This window comes from Sus scrofa, chromosome 3 (assembly GCF_000003025.6).
Source record: "Sus scrofa isolate TJ Tabasco breed Duroc chromosome 3, Sscrofa11.1, whole genome shotgun sequence".
Taxonomy (NCBI): domain Eukaryota; kingdom Metazoa; phylum Chordata; class Mammalia; order Artiodactyla; family Suidae; genus Sus; species Sus scrofa.
Genome location: NC_010445.4, coordinates 35777466 through 35796076, shown reverse-complemented (window position 1 = coordinate 35796076; position 18611 = coordinate 35777466). Strand labels below are relative to the sequence as shown.

At 44.5% G+C, this 18611-nt stretch overlaps 1 protein-coding gene across 11 annotated transcripts in view; it reads left to right on the top strand.

Annotated features, from left to right (window-relative positions):
* The window catches only part of RBFOX1 (RNA binding protein, fox-1 homolog 1), a 2271070-nt gene that overhangs the window by 1413696 nt on the left and 838763 nt on the right, over positions 1–18611 (top strand). The gene's annotated exons all lie outside the window — the stretch shown is intronic.

The following is an 18611-nucleotide window of genomic DNA, read 5'->3' as shown; positions in this document are numbered from 1 at the left end:
CTGCCTGTTGACTCTCGGTGATCCTGAGGTCTGTTCCTGTCACTTACAAGAAGCTGACTGTCAGCGGAGGTGCCAGCAGGCCTTTTAAAAGCCACTGCAAACTTTCATTGCTAACTTGTAACTTGGAGGAACTTGGAGAGAAAGGGTTATAAATAAAACGCATGCATCAATCTGGGTTTCACAACAGGAATGCAATTCCACTTGGTGGCTAGAGATAAAACATGTCTTGCCGTGCGCAGTGAGCTCTTCGCCGTGCTTGCATTTTATTTCCCATCACAATCTAAGTTATGGCAGATGAAGCTGCTCATAAGGTATGAGGTTCGACAACCCCATGCTAAGTCCCACTTACACAGTATGGTGTGTTTTTCAGGGTCCAAGTGCTGGCTTTTCTTGGCAGCTCCGGCTTGGGGGAGGGAGAGGATAGGAAAGACCCTCTGGGTAGAGGCGAGATGGTCTGACTCTACAACTATATGAAGCCTTTTGAGAAGGATGGGATGGCTGGGTCTTAGATCTCTTCATGCCTTAAAATGCCTGGCAGACTCAGCCTCACACAGGGCATGGATTAGGATTAATGAGTGTGTGCTGCTCCTGCGAATTGTTCTGGTAACCATTAGAATTCATCGCCCAGCACAATGATCCCTAATAGCTACTCGACGTGTGCATACTCTCCTCGGTGCTTTATGCGCACGGTCTGATTTCGTGTTCATAACCATCCTAGGGATCTACGACGGCTATTATTTCCACTTTACAAATGGGAACGCGAGCCTCTTCTCATCAAGCTCTGAGCCAGAAAAAGACAGGACCAGCCCCAGACCCCGGGGATGGGCAGGGGCTTGTGTTAACCACCCCTCCCTCCTCTGTTCTCCTTCCACCTCAAATTGGGAATCAGGGAACAACATGCTCCCTCCTTCCTGAACCCTATTCCTTCCCTCTTCCACCTTGTTTTTGAATGTCCCTATTCTTGATTTCTCAGGGTCTCTGGAAGCCATTCTGATTCCCTTTTTCTTTTTTGAAATTTTTTTATTAGAGTGGATTTACAATGTTCTGTCAATTTCTATTCTACAGCATAGTGACCCAGTCATATATACATATATATATACACACACATATATATACATATATAAAATACACATTCTTTTTCTCATGTCATCTTCCATTATGTTCCATCACAAATGATTGGATGTAGCTCCCTGTATTAAACATCAGGACCTCATTGCTCATCCAGTCTCAGTGTAATAGTCTGCATCTACCCACCCCAAACCCCTGGTCCTTCCCATTCCCTCCCCCTCCCCCTTGGAAACCACGAGTCGGCTCTCCATGTCTGAGAGTCTATTTCTGATTCCCTCTTTCATGCTCATGCCTTTTTTTCCTCCATTCGTTCAGTGAGTTACCGTTCAATTGATGTTTTGAAGAACTGTCAAGCATCATGCACTGTTATAGTTGCTACAGAATCAAAGATGGATAATGAGATACCCCTGCCTTAGGGAGCCCAGACAGGTGATCAGAGAGGAGTAAGGCTCTGTGCTGTGGGCTGGAGTTGAGGTCTTCAAAGAATGCTAAAGGATGGGGCATTCTGCAGGCACCACACGAGTCAGGGTGATGGCAGCATCCTACGAGAGGTGCCGTCTGGTCTGCATCTCAAGGGCTGAGGAGTGGTTCGTGTGAGGGAGAGTGTGGACAGAGTATACTGTTCTCTTTCCTGTGGGTTTCCAAACCTTTATCTTCATTCTGTGTCTTCAGGTCACAGGATGCTTAGGAGAAAGTTTAAGAATGTAAATAGTTATCTGATCAACAAGACAAGTCAAGATGTCACTTTGTTTTGAACACAAAGTGGTGATTTGTAGTAAATTCCAGCATCCAGCTGAGCTGCTGCAGTGACAAGGCCAAATCCTTAACCCCTAGGCCACCAGGAAACTCTTTTTTAAAAATATATAACTGTTTTTTATTTTTTTCCATTATAGCTGGTTTACCATACTCTGTCAATCTTCCACTGCACAGCATGGTGACTCAGTTACACATACACGCACAGATTCTTTTTTCTCACATTATCATGCTCCATCATAAGTGGCTAGACATAGTTCCGAGTGCTACACAGCAGGACCTCATTGCTTATCCACTCTATAGGCAATAGTCTGCGTCTATTAACCCCAAGCTCCCAGTCCATCCCACTCCCTCCCCCTCCCCCTTGGCAACCAAGTCTATTCTCCAAGTCTATGATTTTCTTTTCTGTGGAAAGGTTCATCCATGCCATATATTAGATTCCAGATATAAGTGACATCATATGATATTTGTCTTTCTCTTTCGTACTTACCTTAATCAGTATGAGAGTCTCTAGTTCCACGTCGCTGCAAATGGCATTATTTTGTTGTTTTTATGGCTTAGTAGTATTCCATTGCGTATATATACCACATCCTACCAATCCAGTCACCTGTCGATGGACATTTGGGTTGTTTCCATGTCTTGGCTATTGTGAATAGTGCTGCAGTGAACATGCAGGTACATGTGTCTTTTTCAAGGAAAGTTTCATCCAGATATATGCTCAAGAGTGGGGTTTCTGGGTCATATGGTAGTTCCATGTATAGTTTTCTAAGATACCTCCATACTGATCTCCATAGTGGTTGTACCAGCTTACATTCCCACCAACAATGCAGGAGGGTTCCCTTTTCTCCATACCCCCTCCAGCATTCGTTATTTGTGGACTTATTAATGATGGCCATTCTGATTGGTGTGAGGTGGTATCTCATGGTAGTTTTGATTTGCATTTCTCTAACAATCAGGGATGTTGAGCATTTTTTCCTGTGCTTGTTGGCCATCCATATATCTCCTTTGGAGAACAGGGAACTCTTGATTTCATTTTTTTCCTATTAATATGCTGAGCACATCTCCTCTATTTTTCTTAATCATTATCATAATAAACAATAATAAAAGTCTCTAGGTTAAAACTGTCTTTCTTTGTTAGCACGATACTGAGAAGAGTAAACTGATCGGTTTCCTATCACAGGGCTTTTTCTCTTTTCTCCATCACCCAGTGCCCTGAAAAACATCTTCCCCGTGTTTAGGATTTGTTTTGCCTACCTTTCAGAAGTTCACTTAAACTTTTTTCTTTACCTCGTCCTAAAGAGAATGTTTAAAAACAATTAAAATACTTCTTTCGAGTTTGGTTCTAACCTTTCACAATGAATACATGTGGGTCCTCGTAAGGAAAAGCTGTTAACAGTTCAGAAGTGAAGGAATTGAAAGCAATCCTGTCCTTTTGTCCCCATCTCCTTCCTGGAGGCAATTTTCTTCAACAGCTGTAAGTGTACCCTTCTGATCAGGCTTCTCACCCTCCCTTGTGCACTGTTGACATTCTGGATCACCTTATTTTTTGTTGGGGGCAACTGGTGTGTGTGTGTGTGTGTGTGTGTGTGTGTGTGTGTGTGTGTGTGTGTGTGTGTGTGTTGTAGAATGGTTAATAGCATTCCTGGTCTCTACTCATTAGATGCCAGTAGCACCAACTCCTCCACCTGAGCTGCGACAACTAAAAATGTCCCCAGGCATGACCACATATCCCTTGGGGCAAACTCACCCCTGTTGAAAACAACTGTTCTAGAAGTTTTGAAATACACACTTACAATGCAAGAGTCAATGGAAAAGTCAGCAATTATTAGGCATTGGAGGGGTGATTTGGAAAGGGGGAGGGACATTCATTTTCGGGAAAAGGAGCAATGTGCTTAGAACAAGCAGGTTGAGAAAAGGAGCATTAGTTTGTAAACAGTCCGCCCGGCTAGCAAAGATCCAAAGACCCACGTATATGAAGGCTTTTTGAATTCCATTTTCTCTTCCTTTTTAATACTACAATATCATTTCCCAGTTAGTGGGTATTTATTCATGGTATCACTGCAGAACACATGACTCCTTGATCGATAACACAAGGAAAGAAACTGGTGGGAGATGAAGCCAGAGGGAGAGGCAAGGCGATGGATCAATGCGGTGAAGATGCCGTGGGGCTCCTAAAGACACTGGCAGCTGACGAAAGGCTGTGGGATGGAGTGGGGAGGAATTCCAGGGGGTGGGGGCAGCAAGAGTGGTCCTACTCAGGACTTTGACCTGTAATCCAGAGGGGGCATTAGGATCCCTGGGGAGTGCTCTGGCGTGGATGTCTGCTAGATCATAGAAGCCTGGCAAATCTGGATTCAGATTTTGGCTGTACCATGGGGTGCCTCACTTTGGGGGGTCTGAGTGGCTGCATCTGGAAAAGTGCCCTACGTAGGGTGAGCAGACCCCATCTACCGTGTTGTGGTAAAGAGCTTAGAGCCAGCCCTGGGCTCGCCGCCTGCATCCCCCACTTACTACGTACTTCAACTTGATCTAGTCATCTTCTGTCTCCCGATCTCCCTTTTCTCCCTGGGGAAGGACAGGCGTCATCTCGCCATATCAGAATGTAAAGATCGAACCAGTTGATGCATGCAAAGAGTTTACAACACTGCTTGGCGTGCAGGAAGGGCTCACTAATTGTTAGCTGAAATTAGTATCACTTGAGCGATTCCCATTGGTTGTTGTGAGGCTTAGAGATGGGAGGGACCCCAGAACACTGCATGGACTCAGGGAGCACTGTATAAATGGTAGCAGGTGCAGCTTTGATCTCTCTCTCCTTCCCTCTCTCTCTCCCTCTTTCTCTCTCCCTCTGCTCCTCTCTTTTCATCCTTTTCTCTCTTGGTTTTTTCCCTCCCAACCTCTCTTTCTCTCTCCCCCCACCCACCCTCTTTGCTACAAGCCTCAAAGCTCAGGCAGAAAAGTCACCCTAAGACCACGCGATTTATTTTTCTCACGCTCATTTCTGTTTTAATAATTATCATATTGACTCTGAATTTATTACACTACAAGAATGAGTCTGTGCGGAATCTCATGAATTTAAACATTAATGTAAGATAAATTAGTTTTAAATTGAATTCCTCGAATGCAATTGAATGTGTTTCCGTATGATGAATAAAGAATTTTCCAAATAAAATCTAAATCTCTGATGTTCCATTTTTGAGCGGGTGGAAGAAATATGTGGGGATCTTTGATAAGGTGAAAATGTGATTGCACCGCCATAGATTAGCCATGGTACAGATGAACTTTTTCAGTGTGGAGAGAAAGCAGCCTGGGCACAGAGTTAAGTAGATGAAATGTAAAGATTTCTGCATACGTGTTCATTAAGCCTCTTAGTTACCTCCAACTTAACACCAGTTCTTAGAAGACATCATACTCTTCTAAAGAAGACGTTCTATCTTTTAAAGCATTTTTAAATTAATGAACTCCCTTGTTAGAAGCCAATTAAAGCAGAGACCAGGTTGTTGTTGTTTTTGTTTCTTAAAATCTTGTTTTCTCTGAAAGAGCTTCCCTTCAACATGATTTCTGAAGGCCTGAAAATGCTCTCCTCCAAAACAAGCCAAACAAACAAACAAAAAACAGTGGTTATAGATGAAGAAAGTAAATCCATTAAGGAGGAAATAGGAAGAGGCGTTCAGCTTCTTAGCAGACCCAGAATCGTCACCCAGGGAGAAGTGCCTATAGGAAGGGAAACACGTTTTGCTCCCTTCCTGGAAGCCTCCCTGTGGTGACAGCTGGTGGCCTCCTGTGTGTTCTTCATCCCACAGCAGCAGGATGATCTCTTCAAAGCCCAGATGTGACCATGCCATTCTCTGGCTCTTCAGCACTTTCCCCAAACCCAGTGCCTATTTCTAGGGTTGTTAACCCCGCCTCTCAGCCTCCAGGGCTCAGTGCATCCTGCCCCATCCTCACCCTCCACCAGGAGCCACCTCGCTCCGCCTTTTCCATCTGTGCTGAGGTCCTTCTGATTTCCACCGGCCACCTCCCCTGCCACCAGCGGCCCCTGGACTCCGCCACCTCCACCCCTCTCCCCTGCTTAATGCTTCCTGAGTCTCCTCTTTAGGAATACCTGCCCCCAAACCTCCAACCAGGTCAGGCCCTGCTATTTTACCTCCTAGAACACAGGGCTTCTCTCCTGGGCGGCAGCCATTCCAGCTATAATGTTACATGTATTTCTAAGCAATTTTGATTAATGCTTTTCTTAATCACTGAACCATAGACTCCTTAGGGGACACATTCTGTCTGCTTTGTGCTCATCAGTTCCTTCCCAGAACTTAGGTCGATACTGGCGCACAGTAGATCTTGGAGAAATGAACCAAAGGCTCTAAGCTCTGTAGATCCAAAGAGCCAGCAGAGACGAGGTCTAGGTTCGTGTGACATGGGACGGGCACCAGGGAGTCACTGGGCTTGAGGAGGATGATCAGCGACTCGCAGGTGCGACCCTAACCCTGTCCCTTGCTCCTTGCAGGTTCCCTATTTGTGATTATCCAATAAATGGAAAGTGAGCACTCTCAAGAAACCCCAAGAACTGCTAGATGGGCTCTTTGTCCCCAGAGGGGGATGCATTAGAAAGAGTATTAATAAGATGTAGTTCAGGGAAAAAAATAGCATTAAAGAGAGAGAACCCTGAGAAGTTGCACTTCTTGGAATTTAATTTACATAAATACAAATACATACCCAGAGAATAATATATGAGAGAATAAAATTCTGTGTAGTTTTTTTATACAGGTACTTAGTATGTATGTGAAAAAATATTACATTTTGTATATATACTTTTATTAAAAAGTATAATATATATTGTACTGTACACTAGAAACTGTATATAAGTGTGTGTATAGGTGTCTACACATACACACAAAGCCCATCTGTGACTTGCTTGGATACATTTTGATGTATCCATACAGTGAAACACTGCTCAACCATTAAGAGGAGTCAGATTAGGAGTTCCCGTGTGGTTCGGCAGGTTAAGCCACTGCAGTGGCTCGGGGTTGCTGCTGTGGTGCAGGTTCAATCCCTGGCCCAGGAGCTTCTGCAAGCCTTGGGAGTGGCCGGAAAAAAAGAAAAAAGGAGGAAGATTATTTTACAGGTACTAGTATGGAAAAATGTTAGTGCTATGTGCAAAACGAAAACACATATTTGCATAATCATGGGTGAATCATAAATGTGTTTTTTTTTGAAGTTGTGTGGACCTGAGTGCCTAAGGTGAGATTGTATGTATTCTAAAGTCCACAGCTGGGGAGGTCTAAAATGATATGCAACTCTTGTTCCTGGCTAGTTCCTAGAATTAAGCTTGATGAGGGGCACTTTCATTCTTCTAACTTGTTTATATCTGAATTTTAATATCTAACAGGAAGTACTAACAGATGGATAAAGAAAAACGCCACAGCAACCTAGGAGGCAGTCCTCCGACACATAACGAACAGAATATGTACTGTTCTGTACTGACGATTCTCAGCCAAGACAGTTTGGCTTGAGGGGACACTTGGCAATCATTGTCCAGAGGCATTTGGGTTTGTCACACTGTGGGGTGAGGCAGTGCTACTGGCATCTAATGGGCAGTGGCCGGGGTTCTGTTAAACAGCCTATAGTAGAAAGGACAGCTCCCATAACAAAGAATCATCCAGTCCTTTGTCAGCAATATAGAGACTGAGAAGCCGGGAGTTTCCGTTGTAACTCAGCAGGTTACACACCCGACTAGTGTCCACAAGGATGCAGGTTCGATCCCTGGCCTCGCTCAGTGGGTTAAGGATGTGGTGTTGCCTCGAGCTGTGATGTAGGTCGCAGACGCAGCTCAGATCTGGTGTTGCTGTGGCATTGGCCGGCAGCTACAGCTCTGATTGAACCCCTAGCCTGGGAACTTCTATGTGCAGCAGGTGAGGCCCTAAAATGGGAAAAAAAAGAAAAAAGCCTATTCTCTGCTGGCTCCCTGCCCTTCCTATTCTGGTAAGTTTTGGGAGATGAGTTCCTGCATCATGATGACAAGGGACAGGAGCGTTATCAAGGTATGAACTGCCATGACTGCAGAGCACCCAGGCTGCTTGCAAAGGAGTCAGGTTGATATCAGCCAGTAGAGGTGGTAATTACAACAGTGTGTTGTTGATCCATGGATATTTTCTTTCATTGCAGTATCTAAGACAGTGTCGCAGTATGGATGCCATCTAGACCTTTGATCCACCGCAACGGTTCCCCACTTTGTCTCTCTCCTTGTCCTCGAGTCAAATTCATCACACTTTCCGGGCAGGGCTGATCAGATCCATAACACGCCACCTTCATTCGGGTTCATTTGTTTTGCAGGAGTTCTGCTCATGATAATTTCATTAGCATCCTTGGGGGTGAGGAATGGCAGAGAGGCTGGCATGGTTTAGTCTTACCTGAAAGCCTGGCTCAACTTTATCACAGTTTACCTGGATGCTCACCCAAGTCTTAGGGTCCCAGGTGTAAAACTTCAGACTTCCTTTTTTGCACTCCATAGTTTCCCCCAGTGTCTTGCTGAATGATGCTTATTCTCCAGATATTTCTGAGTGAATCTATTTCAGTTCTATTATCTTAAGCATAAAATAGAAATACCCTGAAACATGGTTTTAATTTTTTAATTTTAGTTGATTCAGAATATTTTTTCAATTTCAACTGTCCAGCAAAGTGACTGAGTTATACATATATATGCATTCTTTTTTCTATTTTTTTCCATCATGGTCTATCCCAGGAGACTGGCTCTAGTTCCCAGTGGTACGCAGTAGTACCTTGTTGTTTATTCTTTCTAAATGTAATAGTTTGCATCTACTAACCCCAAACTCCCAGTTCATCCTTCTTTCTTCCCATCAAAACATGTTTAACCATGTAATTATACCCATATGAGCCCTTTAACCAAATGTCTGTCATAGTCTTTTTTACTTGGTCCAAATCAGTTATAAGAGATTTACCCCTCACGGAGTTCCTGTCGTGGCAAAGCAGAAATGAATCCAATTAGGAACCATGAGGTTGCTGGGTTCGATCCCTGGCCTCGCTCAGTGGGTTAAGGATCCAATGTTGCCATGAGCTGTGGTGTAGGTCACAGACGCAGCTTGGATCTGGCGTTGCTGTGGTTGTGGCGTAGGCTGGCAGATGTAGCTCTGATTACACCCCTAGCCTGGGAATCTCCATATGCCACGGGTGTGGCCCTAAAAAAGAAAAAAAGAGAGAGAGAGAGAGAGAGAGAGAGAGAGAGAGATTTCTCCTCCAATCATTGCATCCAGAGAAGGCTGAGTCTTTAATGCAATTATCTGACTACCTCTAGGAAATTATTTTTCATCCAGAGTCAGGGTTGTGAAACATGTCCTCACATGGAAGCCCTTTAGGCATTTTTAATACAAGGATGATCACCAGCAAGTGAGTTCTATTTTTCATAACTTTTATTCCCTTTGTTCATCTTTTGGGATGGAAAAGAGACTGTTCTTTGGGCAAGGTTTTCATTCCATTGCCACATTTTTGGAGAAGAGAGAATGTCACAAGTACAAAACCCAGAACATGGGGGTTTTATCGTTGTCCCAGCTGTGACCATCAAGGGAGCATCATTTTTCCAGGGAAGGGAGTAGGAAAAGCCAAGTCTTACATCTAAAAGAGAACCCAGAGCTCCCTAATAGGAGGTGGAATAAAAGTGCTTTTGTAAAAATGGGAAGCTATTCCTAATGGGAATATACTGATAGGCATCACTAATTAAATAAGGCACTTTGGAATTAATCGACAGCCTGCACTTAAGAATATAATCGCGTCATCACCAACCATGTGTAGACAAAACTCAATGCTATTTATTATGGGAGGAGAAAACTCTTTTTTCCTGATTTTGAAAGCCAGGGATTCGACTTTGTTCCTAAATCCACTTCCCAAAATGCATCTACTGTATTTGTGTGGGAGGAACTGGAGTGAATAAATAAGCAGGCATTTCTGAGGGACACAACGCAGTAGGATTTATCTTGAAAAGAGCAAGTGCAGACATATGTCATATGTCATTACTGAAGAGGTAGAGACAGTATTATTCATTACATGGTCTCAGAGTGTTCTAAATTAGAGACATGGGTTATTGGAAGTAGATTATTTCCCCAGATTGCTACTTAGGAGTGACGAAAGTTTCCGCCTTACTCCTATTTGCCGTGAACATGGTGCCAAAACCCAGCAGTGGCTGATGGAAAAGAAATGGAAAGACCTACTGGGTATTATCCGGAGATGCTACCTAATGGTAATGCCTCTTGCTTAGTATAAATGTCCCAGGGTCTTGGAGGTTGGGTGCGCATGGCAACCAGGGACGGAAGTGAAGATGTCCAGGTTACCCACCTCTGCCTCTCGTCCTGCCTCCTCACTGCCAGGTACTCACAGTGCAGTCATCACTTAACCAACTGCATGGAAGCATCTCCATCTGCTCCTTTCTGTGATGGGAACGTATCTGTCCACCTTTGCAGCATTCTATAACTGTTCTTACCTCTTTTGAGCTGCCAAGCTTCCTCTCTGCAGTGAGCAGCCCAACTGCCATGTTCATTCATTTATTCATTCAATAGTTAGGATCCCAACTATGCTTTAGGTCCTGTCCTAGACTCTGTTGAGTGATGGGCACACTAGTGTCCCTGTGCCACCAGCCCCTGGGGCTTTCAGTCTCTTGGGGAGACAGATATGAACATACAGTGACACAAATCTATATGTAATGCCCTCTTACCTCCTTACTGCCATGCTTACCAGTTGCCCACTAGGCTCCAGGCATACCAGCCCCCATTCTCGTATCTGAATAGTCTGAGCCATTTCGTACCTCAGGACCTTTGCACTCACTCCTCTATTCCTGGAAGGCTCTAGGCTCTTCCCATGGCTGTCTCCTGCTCATCCTCAAAATTTATTTTAACTGCCACCTTCCTAGACTACCTAGCCTAGAGTGGCACGCTGCCTAATAACTCCCAACCAGTCACCCTGATGGTTTCCCTCACTGCTCTCACACATCTGTCCAAATCTTGCTTAATTACAAGTATGTTGTCTGTCTCTCACCGAAGAAGCCATGTATCATAGGGGCAGGGATTTAATCTTCCGCAGGTTTTACCACCAGCACCTCTGACTGAGCTCAGTGGTCATGAGTTGTTGATGCACACAGCTGCCAACCGTGATAAGTGTGACACGAGGAGAACACCAGATGCTGCTTAAAATTATAACAGAAAGACCTCATTTAGTTGGAGGGTGCAGGAGAGACCTCGGTGAAGGATTGACATTTCAGTTGATGGGTTTGTAGGATTATATAGGAGGATGGAGGAAGAAGCAGAGGTACAGACCGAGGCCACAGCATCAGCACAGCCTGAGGCGAGAAAGAGCTTGGCACGTTTGATGAATAGACAGATGAGGATGCCGGGAGCCTAGGGAGTGAGGAAACGGTGGTACACGAAGGGGCAGAGGAGTCCACCTTGGGGGCTACAAGAGTTTGGACATTGGGAAGCCACTGGAGGAATTTAAAGGATTGTAGGGACATGACCCCATGCATATTTTACCAAGATCGCTTTGGCTGTTGTGAGCAGACGTGTTTGGGAGAGGAAGAGTAAAAGGATGCCTGGAGCATTGCCTGGCACAGAACAAGTGCTCAGTAATTGTCTGTTATGTAAGGACAGTAACTATCTGAATGAGTGCATTGATGAGCAGGGGAGAACAGTAGGAGGCAATTTGGTCTGCAAAGAAACCTCGCTAAAATTTGGAGTTTTCTGTTGGTTTGGGAATGCAAGGCAAGGAGAGAATTTGATCGTTCTAAGCAACACCTATCCTCTTTCACTGACCTGAAACTACACACAGGACACAGGTGCATGCCATTCAGGTATCTCTGACCCCCGCAGTCATTCTTACAGATTTTTTTTTTCTGGTCTCTGGAAGTCAAATTTCATTTTGGTCCACTGACTTCAAAAGCCCAGCCTTTTATAGAAAAATGGCTCCTTCCATGAGTACTATGGACCAGCTTCCACAAACATGGTTCCCAGTGATAATCTTTTTCTTTCCTTTTCTGAGTTTCATTGTCCAAAGACAACCTTGATGTGGGCATGGACTCTTCTGTGGTTTATTCGATACAATCAAGATGAGGAGAGAAGTAGTGTTAAAGTGACAGAGGCTTTAGTAGCACACTCCCAGATCTCAGTGTCTTAATACCATTCAAGTTTATGACGTCTTACCTGGCAGCTCAAATTGGGTATTCCTGGTGGCTGGGCAGCTCTCCTCCACAAAGTGACGCAGGGACCTAGGCTCCCACCATGGTGGTTCTACCATGGTGACGGTTGCCAAGGATAGGGAAGATCACATGGGCCAAGCCTAAGGTAATAAAGAGCAACACCCCCACTCACATTCCATTGGCCAAAAGCTGTCACATGGCTACACCTGGCTGTAAAGGAAGCTGGGAAATACAGTCTCTGTCCCTGGAGGAAAAAAATAAATCTACTGAGGAAGAGCCAGCCCAGCTCTGCCACTGAGTACCCTCCATAGAAATATGAGAAAATCACAGATGTCTTTCCTACAATATGCAATATTGAATGGTTGAACTACTTTACTTGGTAAAATATTACTGAGGCTCCAAAGGTTGAGAAGCCAACATAGTGTCTGTGAAGATGCAGGTTTGATCCCTGGCCTCACCGAGTGGGTTGGGGATCTGGTGTTGCTGCAAGCTGCTGCAGCACAGGTAACAGATGTGTCTGGATCCAGTTTTAACATGGCTGTGGCTTAGGTCTGTACCTGCAGCTCCCGTTTGATCCCTGGCCTGGGAGCTTCCATGTGCTGCAAGTGTGGCCCTAAAGAGAAAAAACAATACCGAGTATGTTAGGCAGCAGTTTTTTCCCTCCTGAATTCTGGAAAAGAAGGCTTGCCCCCAGTTCTGCTGTCCCATCCACGTCTTAGAATCTGCTTTACAAACAATGAAATAGTTAAGGATTTCATCTCTGCAGTTGCACAAAGCTAAGAAAGGAAGCAACCTTTGAAGTTAGGAACTAAAATGCAGTAACAGGGGCAACAAGCAACCCTATAGGGGTTTAACCTTGATTTGTCACATCTCCCAACACACTGCTGATTTGTCTAAAGATTCTGCTTCCCTCGTTTCAGAGGTTTCTTGACTTCTGTATCATTTCAGAGCTTCCCTCTGTGGGGAGTTAGAATAGCACCTCAAAACAGGAAGCCTTTGTTTCTGGGGACGTCAGGTCATCTTTCAGGATGTGGCTGAAGGGATGTCTTTTCCATGAGTCTCCTCCAGGGTCCCTTTTACCCTCTTCCAGACAACAGAGACTGTTTCTTTCTTGAGTCCCTAATTTATCCTGTGTAACCTTTGGTGCTAGCTCGTCTGCTACCAGAATGCAGTTCTTTGTGTCTGTGTTTTCTTACTGACATGTAATACCAGTTCATTGCAGAGCACTTAGAAATTACAGATTTTTTTTTAATAAAGTGAAAATCATGCAATTCTGCTATGCAGAGCACTCACTGCTGTACTGCACTGGCTCTGTCCTAAGACTGACAGCGTGTTGAAGGCAGGGGCTGCCTCTCTGCTGTGGTTGAATTCCCATTGCTGAGCAGAGAGCCTGACGTACTTGGAATCCTCCATGATAACAGAAGGATGGAAAGCTGGCTAGATGGATGGGTAGAGGGTCCATCTAGCTATTCACAGATGGCCTCTCCTACTTCTTTTAGAGTCAGCCAGGATCAGACAAGGATGAGTGGTAAATGATTGGTATATATATATATATATATTAGTTAGCTTCCGGCAAAAAAGTGCTGAGATTACAGTCCTGTAGTTTGCAAACAGTTCTCTCTCTCTCTTTTTTTTTTTTTTCTTTTTTCTTTTGGTCTTTTTGTCTTTTTAGGGCCACATCCGTGGCATAGGGAGGTTCTCAGGCTAGGGGTCCAATCAGAGTTGTAGCCCCTGGCCAACACCACAGCCGTAGCAACTCGGGATCCGAGCCGCATCTGCTACCTACACCACAGCTCACGGCAATGCCGGATCCTTAACCCACTGAGCAAGGCAGGGAATGGAACCCACGTCCTCATGGGTGCTAGTCGGATATGCTAACTGCTGAGCCATGATGGGAACTCCCGCAAACAGTTCTTTTTGAAGTTCGTCAGGGAAGTCGGTTTTCTGCATGGAACTATAAAGTCAGGTTAGGTTGCACCAGGTAATGTCCAAACCATCTCAAGGTTCGAACACTTCCAAGTGAATCCCACATTCATAAAGTATGCCATGGGTCTCTTCCTCATGATATGTCTCAGGATCCAAGCTGCTTCCGTTCTGGAGCTCCATCACCCAGGGTGAATCTGCAGGGGCAGGGAGGACTGCTTGCAGGGTCTCTGCGATGGAGGGGGCGACTTCCACACATAGTCTGCAGGCCAGAACCAGTCCTCTCACCTCCACCCAAATGCAAGAGCCTTTTGAGTGACCAGGAATTGCTAGGAGATATGGGGGAATGACAGTAATGTCTACCAAAACAACCACCTCGTCCTCAGTACCAATTCATTAAGAAACAGTATAAAAAGTTCAGAATGATAACCACTGGACTCAGAATGCTTGGATCCAAGTCTTTACTAGGGACGATTTGTATGTATCATCTTGGGCAAGTCATTCAATCTCTCTAAGCCTCCCTCGCCTCATAGAAAATTGGGACGTATAATAGTTTCAATGAAATAATGTGTGGATCAGTGAATTTGGCATTGTGCAAGCTCACAAGATATTAGTTATCTTTAAATGTGTGTTAATATGTAAAATACTTCTCGTTGTGGCAGCCCTATGATCATTATTTTTAGTAGCAGTCGTGGAAGTAATGTGTTTGCCTTGCCCCTTCAGTGGCTCTCAATTAGAGACATGCACAGGTACATCCCTTGACAGGGTAAACCAGAAGGCTTTATGCTCCATTCTCCCAGGTGCCTCCGACCAACTCTGAAAATTACGCCAGGGAGCCCAGGAAGTGTTTGTTGTTGAATACCATGCAAGATAACGCACCCTGCTTTTTACAAAAAAAAAGGAGGGGGCTCTATCCATCATTTCCAACACAGCTGCCTCTGTCTGGAAACGATTACCCCACATACCATCATCAACCCCACGGACTCGGTCCCCGCAGAAAGCCTGATGAGGTGTTCTCGGCAGCATTGCCGCTCAGCCGTCCGCAGACTCAATAACCATCCTGAAATTTAACATGCGTCTGCTGTCAGCCGAACAGCTCTGGGCACAAATAGGTTTCTTTTATTATGGACAGAAAGGCCAAGTGAAATTTTAATCAGACAGACAAGGAGGGTACCGGAGAACACTGAAATGCCAGCCCTGCTGGTATTTCCACGATATTGAACTTGTCTTTTGGGGGGCCTCTGTAGCTATTTCAATTAGCTGTGAGACCCACAGCCTGTGTTTTTGCAAACTCTCTTCTTTTTAATTAAGTTGCTGTTCACTGGGATATTAGATAGCTCCTGATTCTTCTTGTAATATGCAAACTATCCAAGAGAAAAGTAAGCAGTTGAAACATTTGGGTTTAAAGAGTGCCTGGTGGGAGTTCCCGTCGCGGCTCAGTAGAAACGAATCTGACTAGTATTCACGGGGATGCTGGTTCGATCCGATCCCTGGCCTCGCTCGGTGGGCTAAGGATCCAGCATTGCCATGAGCTGTGGTGTAGGTCACAGATGCGGCTCAGATCCCGCATTGCTGTGGCTGTGGTGTAGGCCGGTAGCTGCAGCTCCGATTCGATCCTTAGCCTGGGAACTTCCATTTGCTGCAGGTGCAGTCCTAAAAAGCAAAAAATGAAAATAAAGAGTGCCTGGTTTTCTCAATCCATGTAGTGGGCAGTGTACCATTCTTACTGGATGTTCTGGGCATTTCCCCTCTTCCATCCCAAGTCTCTAGACTTCTTGGCCTTCAGGTTTATTATTATTATTGTTGTTGTTGTTGTTGTTGTTATGTATTTGTTTTAATACACGGGGTTCTTGTCTTTTTTTTTTTTTTCCTTTTGAAAATTATGTCATGTTTGGTTTAAACAAAAGAATATCTGTAACACATAAGGACCTTGGGGGGAGTACAAACAAAAATCCATGAACCCACCATCTGACTTAAAAACATAAACATTCATCAATCCTATTGAAATGACCCCTTTGCTCCTTGGGGAGTTTATTTTTCATGAAAATAATCAAGCACAATTTGTCTGATAAGGTGCATGAAAGCACCACAAATTGTTGGAAATACTGGAAGAAACAGAAGGCTTTCTTTCTCTAAAATAAAGCATTGTCAATCGGCTAGTCATAGGCAGTACATTGGAAGTTAACCGTAAAAATAAAAAGCAGGCTTTATTTAGGGTGTGAGGAGAACCAGGGCTCTCTCTGACACTGATTGATTGGTTGGCTCCTTCCTTCATTCATTCACCCATTGATCTCTGCCTTCACAGATTCCTGTTCGTTCCTCCGTTCCTCATGAAATACAGGGTATAATCACAGCTTTTAACAGAGATGTAATATGAGCATTATTGGAGGGTTTAATTAGAGTATTATAGTTATACCATTTTGATCAAAATACAAGGTTTCTGTTGAAAATCCCTTCTGAGATTAGCGAGAGACATGAGGTTGCGTTTACAAGCAAAAAATATATTTCTTTCAAGAGTCTTAGACAGGGATCCTCTTGAAATATCCTAGTTACCATGAAAGCGCCAAAAGGCTACCACACAGTGTTTTAATTGACGTCTTGTTTTCCAGGATTTTTTTTTTTCCCCTTTCGTTTGCTTGAAGGTAAAACATTTCAGAGTATGCTTGGAAATGTAGAGTCAGTAATTCTGTGGTTCTTGATGGTTTTCTGAGCTGCCTAACCTCGGGCCAATGAGGCAAGTCTTACCACGGGCCTCCTCTCCTGCAAGCTGTCCACCCATAGTTTCAGAGCTAATTTTACCCTCAAAACGCTCACAAATGCTTTCGGTTGCTGCTGACCTGAATAGGAAGGAGCACCAGAGCCCTCGAGGGAAAAGACGGAGGGACCATCAGGGCCCCTGAACCTTCCTGGAAGCGGATCGGACCCACCTGTACCTACCTGAGAAGATGCAGCTTCTGTGTTCTCTCTTCAAGCCCATTAATGTCTCTATTTTCCTCCAAATGTTCTTCAACTACAATTTTTTAAGTATAAGTAGCTACATCAGGATGCTCGCCATTTGAATAGTTTTAGTTCAGAAATATGCGACCCATGGTAGAGTCTCAGGAGCTCATCTTTGCCTTTAAATAAGTAAAACCATCTATCATTCTTTTTTTCTGATCAGAGAAGCAACACGTGCTCATCTTTGCAAAGACAAATACTGCCTGCCTATGTAGGAAAACACATGTCTTCTCCTACTTAATCTAATCACGTGGAGATTCCTCAGTGCTTAGGGCAGCTTTGCTGGCCTAATTCTACACTGTGTGTGTGTTTCTGTGTGTGCGTGTATAGATAAAAATTAGATTATACACGTCTACCCTGCTCTTTCCATCTCGGCACATATCATAGGCATGCTTCCATGGTGGCACATATGAAAGTCACCTTCTTTGCCATGGCTTTCCCACATGCCATTGTACATCCAGGTTACAATTTATTTAACCAGTCTGCTGCCAGTAGGCATTCAGGTTATATTTAGTTTTTCAAAACCACATTTTCTAGTGATTTTTTCCTGTAAGAGTCGATTCCTCTTGGATTTAAACAATGGGTGACAAGTCCTTCTTGTGTCCAGTTCACCAAGGAAGCAGCGGTCAAGCAGAGTATTTATGGTCCCAGAGAAGAAGCAGTGGTTAGAAAAACACATTCCCGGGAAGCAAAGACGAAAAAATAATTCTAATTTTGGAATGGCTTCATTGCTTTCAGATATTAAAGCACTCCTGGTGGCCCCTCTTTGCAGAGAGATAAATTAGATTTGGGAATGTATCCTTAACTCTTCTTTTCTGGGCATAAGTAACAGAAATAGGATTTGAACCCCAGGTTAAAGCTCTCCTGTACTTCCTGTTCATTCCCTGCATATCTTCATAACCCTTGGATTTGTCTTCAGTGTCTAAGAATAAGGAAAAAAAATCACCCAAGTTCTCATCTATCTCATTCAAATCGTAAGCCTCGCTTGGGTTGTGATGTCTTGGATTCACCATTAACCATTAACAAAGGATGTGCCATTTTTGGCTGAATACCTTCCCAGTAATGTGCCCACTGATGACTTGTTCTCCCCTCTCCACCCCCCACCCCATCATCTAAGCCATCATTGCCTCATCCCTAGACGGCTGCAGCAGCCTCTTAACTGCTTTTCTTATTCCCTACCTCCCCCCCCCCCCCCCCCGCCACTAGGACCCATCTCCCCATGGCTTCTGGAGGGATCTTCTTAAGTCATACATTCCATCAGGTCCCTCTTGGGCTTACCACTCTTCAGTGATTTCCCACTCCACTTGGGGAAAATTCCAGAGGTTTCACTTAGACTTTGCAGCCAACGCCTCTCCAACACAGCCTTCTGTACCCCCTCTCCTGCCCTCAGCTCTTATTCACAGGAGCCTTTTATCAGGTGCTCCACCAGGGGGAGCTCTGTTTCAAAGACTTGGCACTTGGGCTTTATCACTGCTCAGATCTCAGCCCCTGTTTTGCATGAAGCTTCCTTCTCATTCTTATATCTCACCTTCAATGTCACCTTCTCAATGATATTACCAGTGGGGACGCTCCTTCCTCATGTATTATGGTGTCAGGCTGTGTTTGTGCCCTCCTTTAGCCACATCACAGTTTGTAATCTGTGCCCTTCCAAATTTCCCATTTCCTTTCCCACTAAAATGCA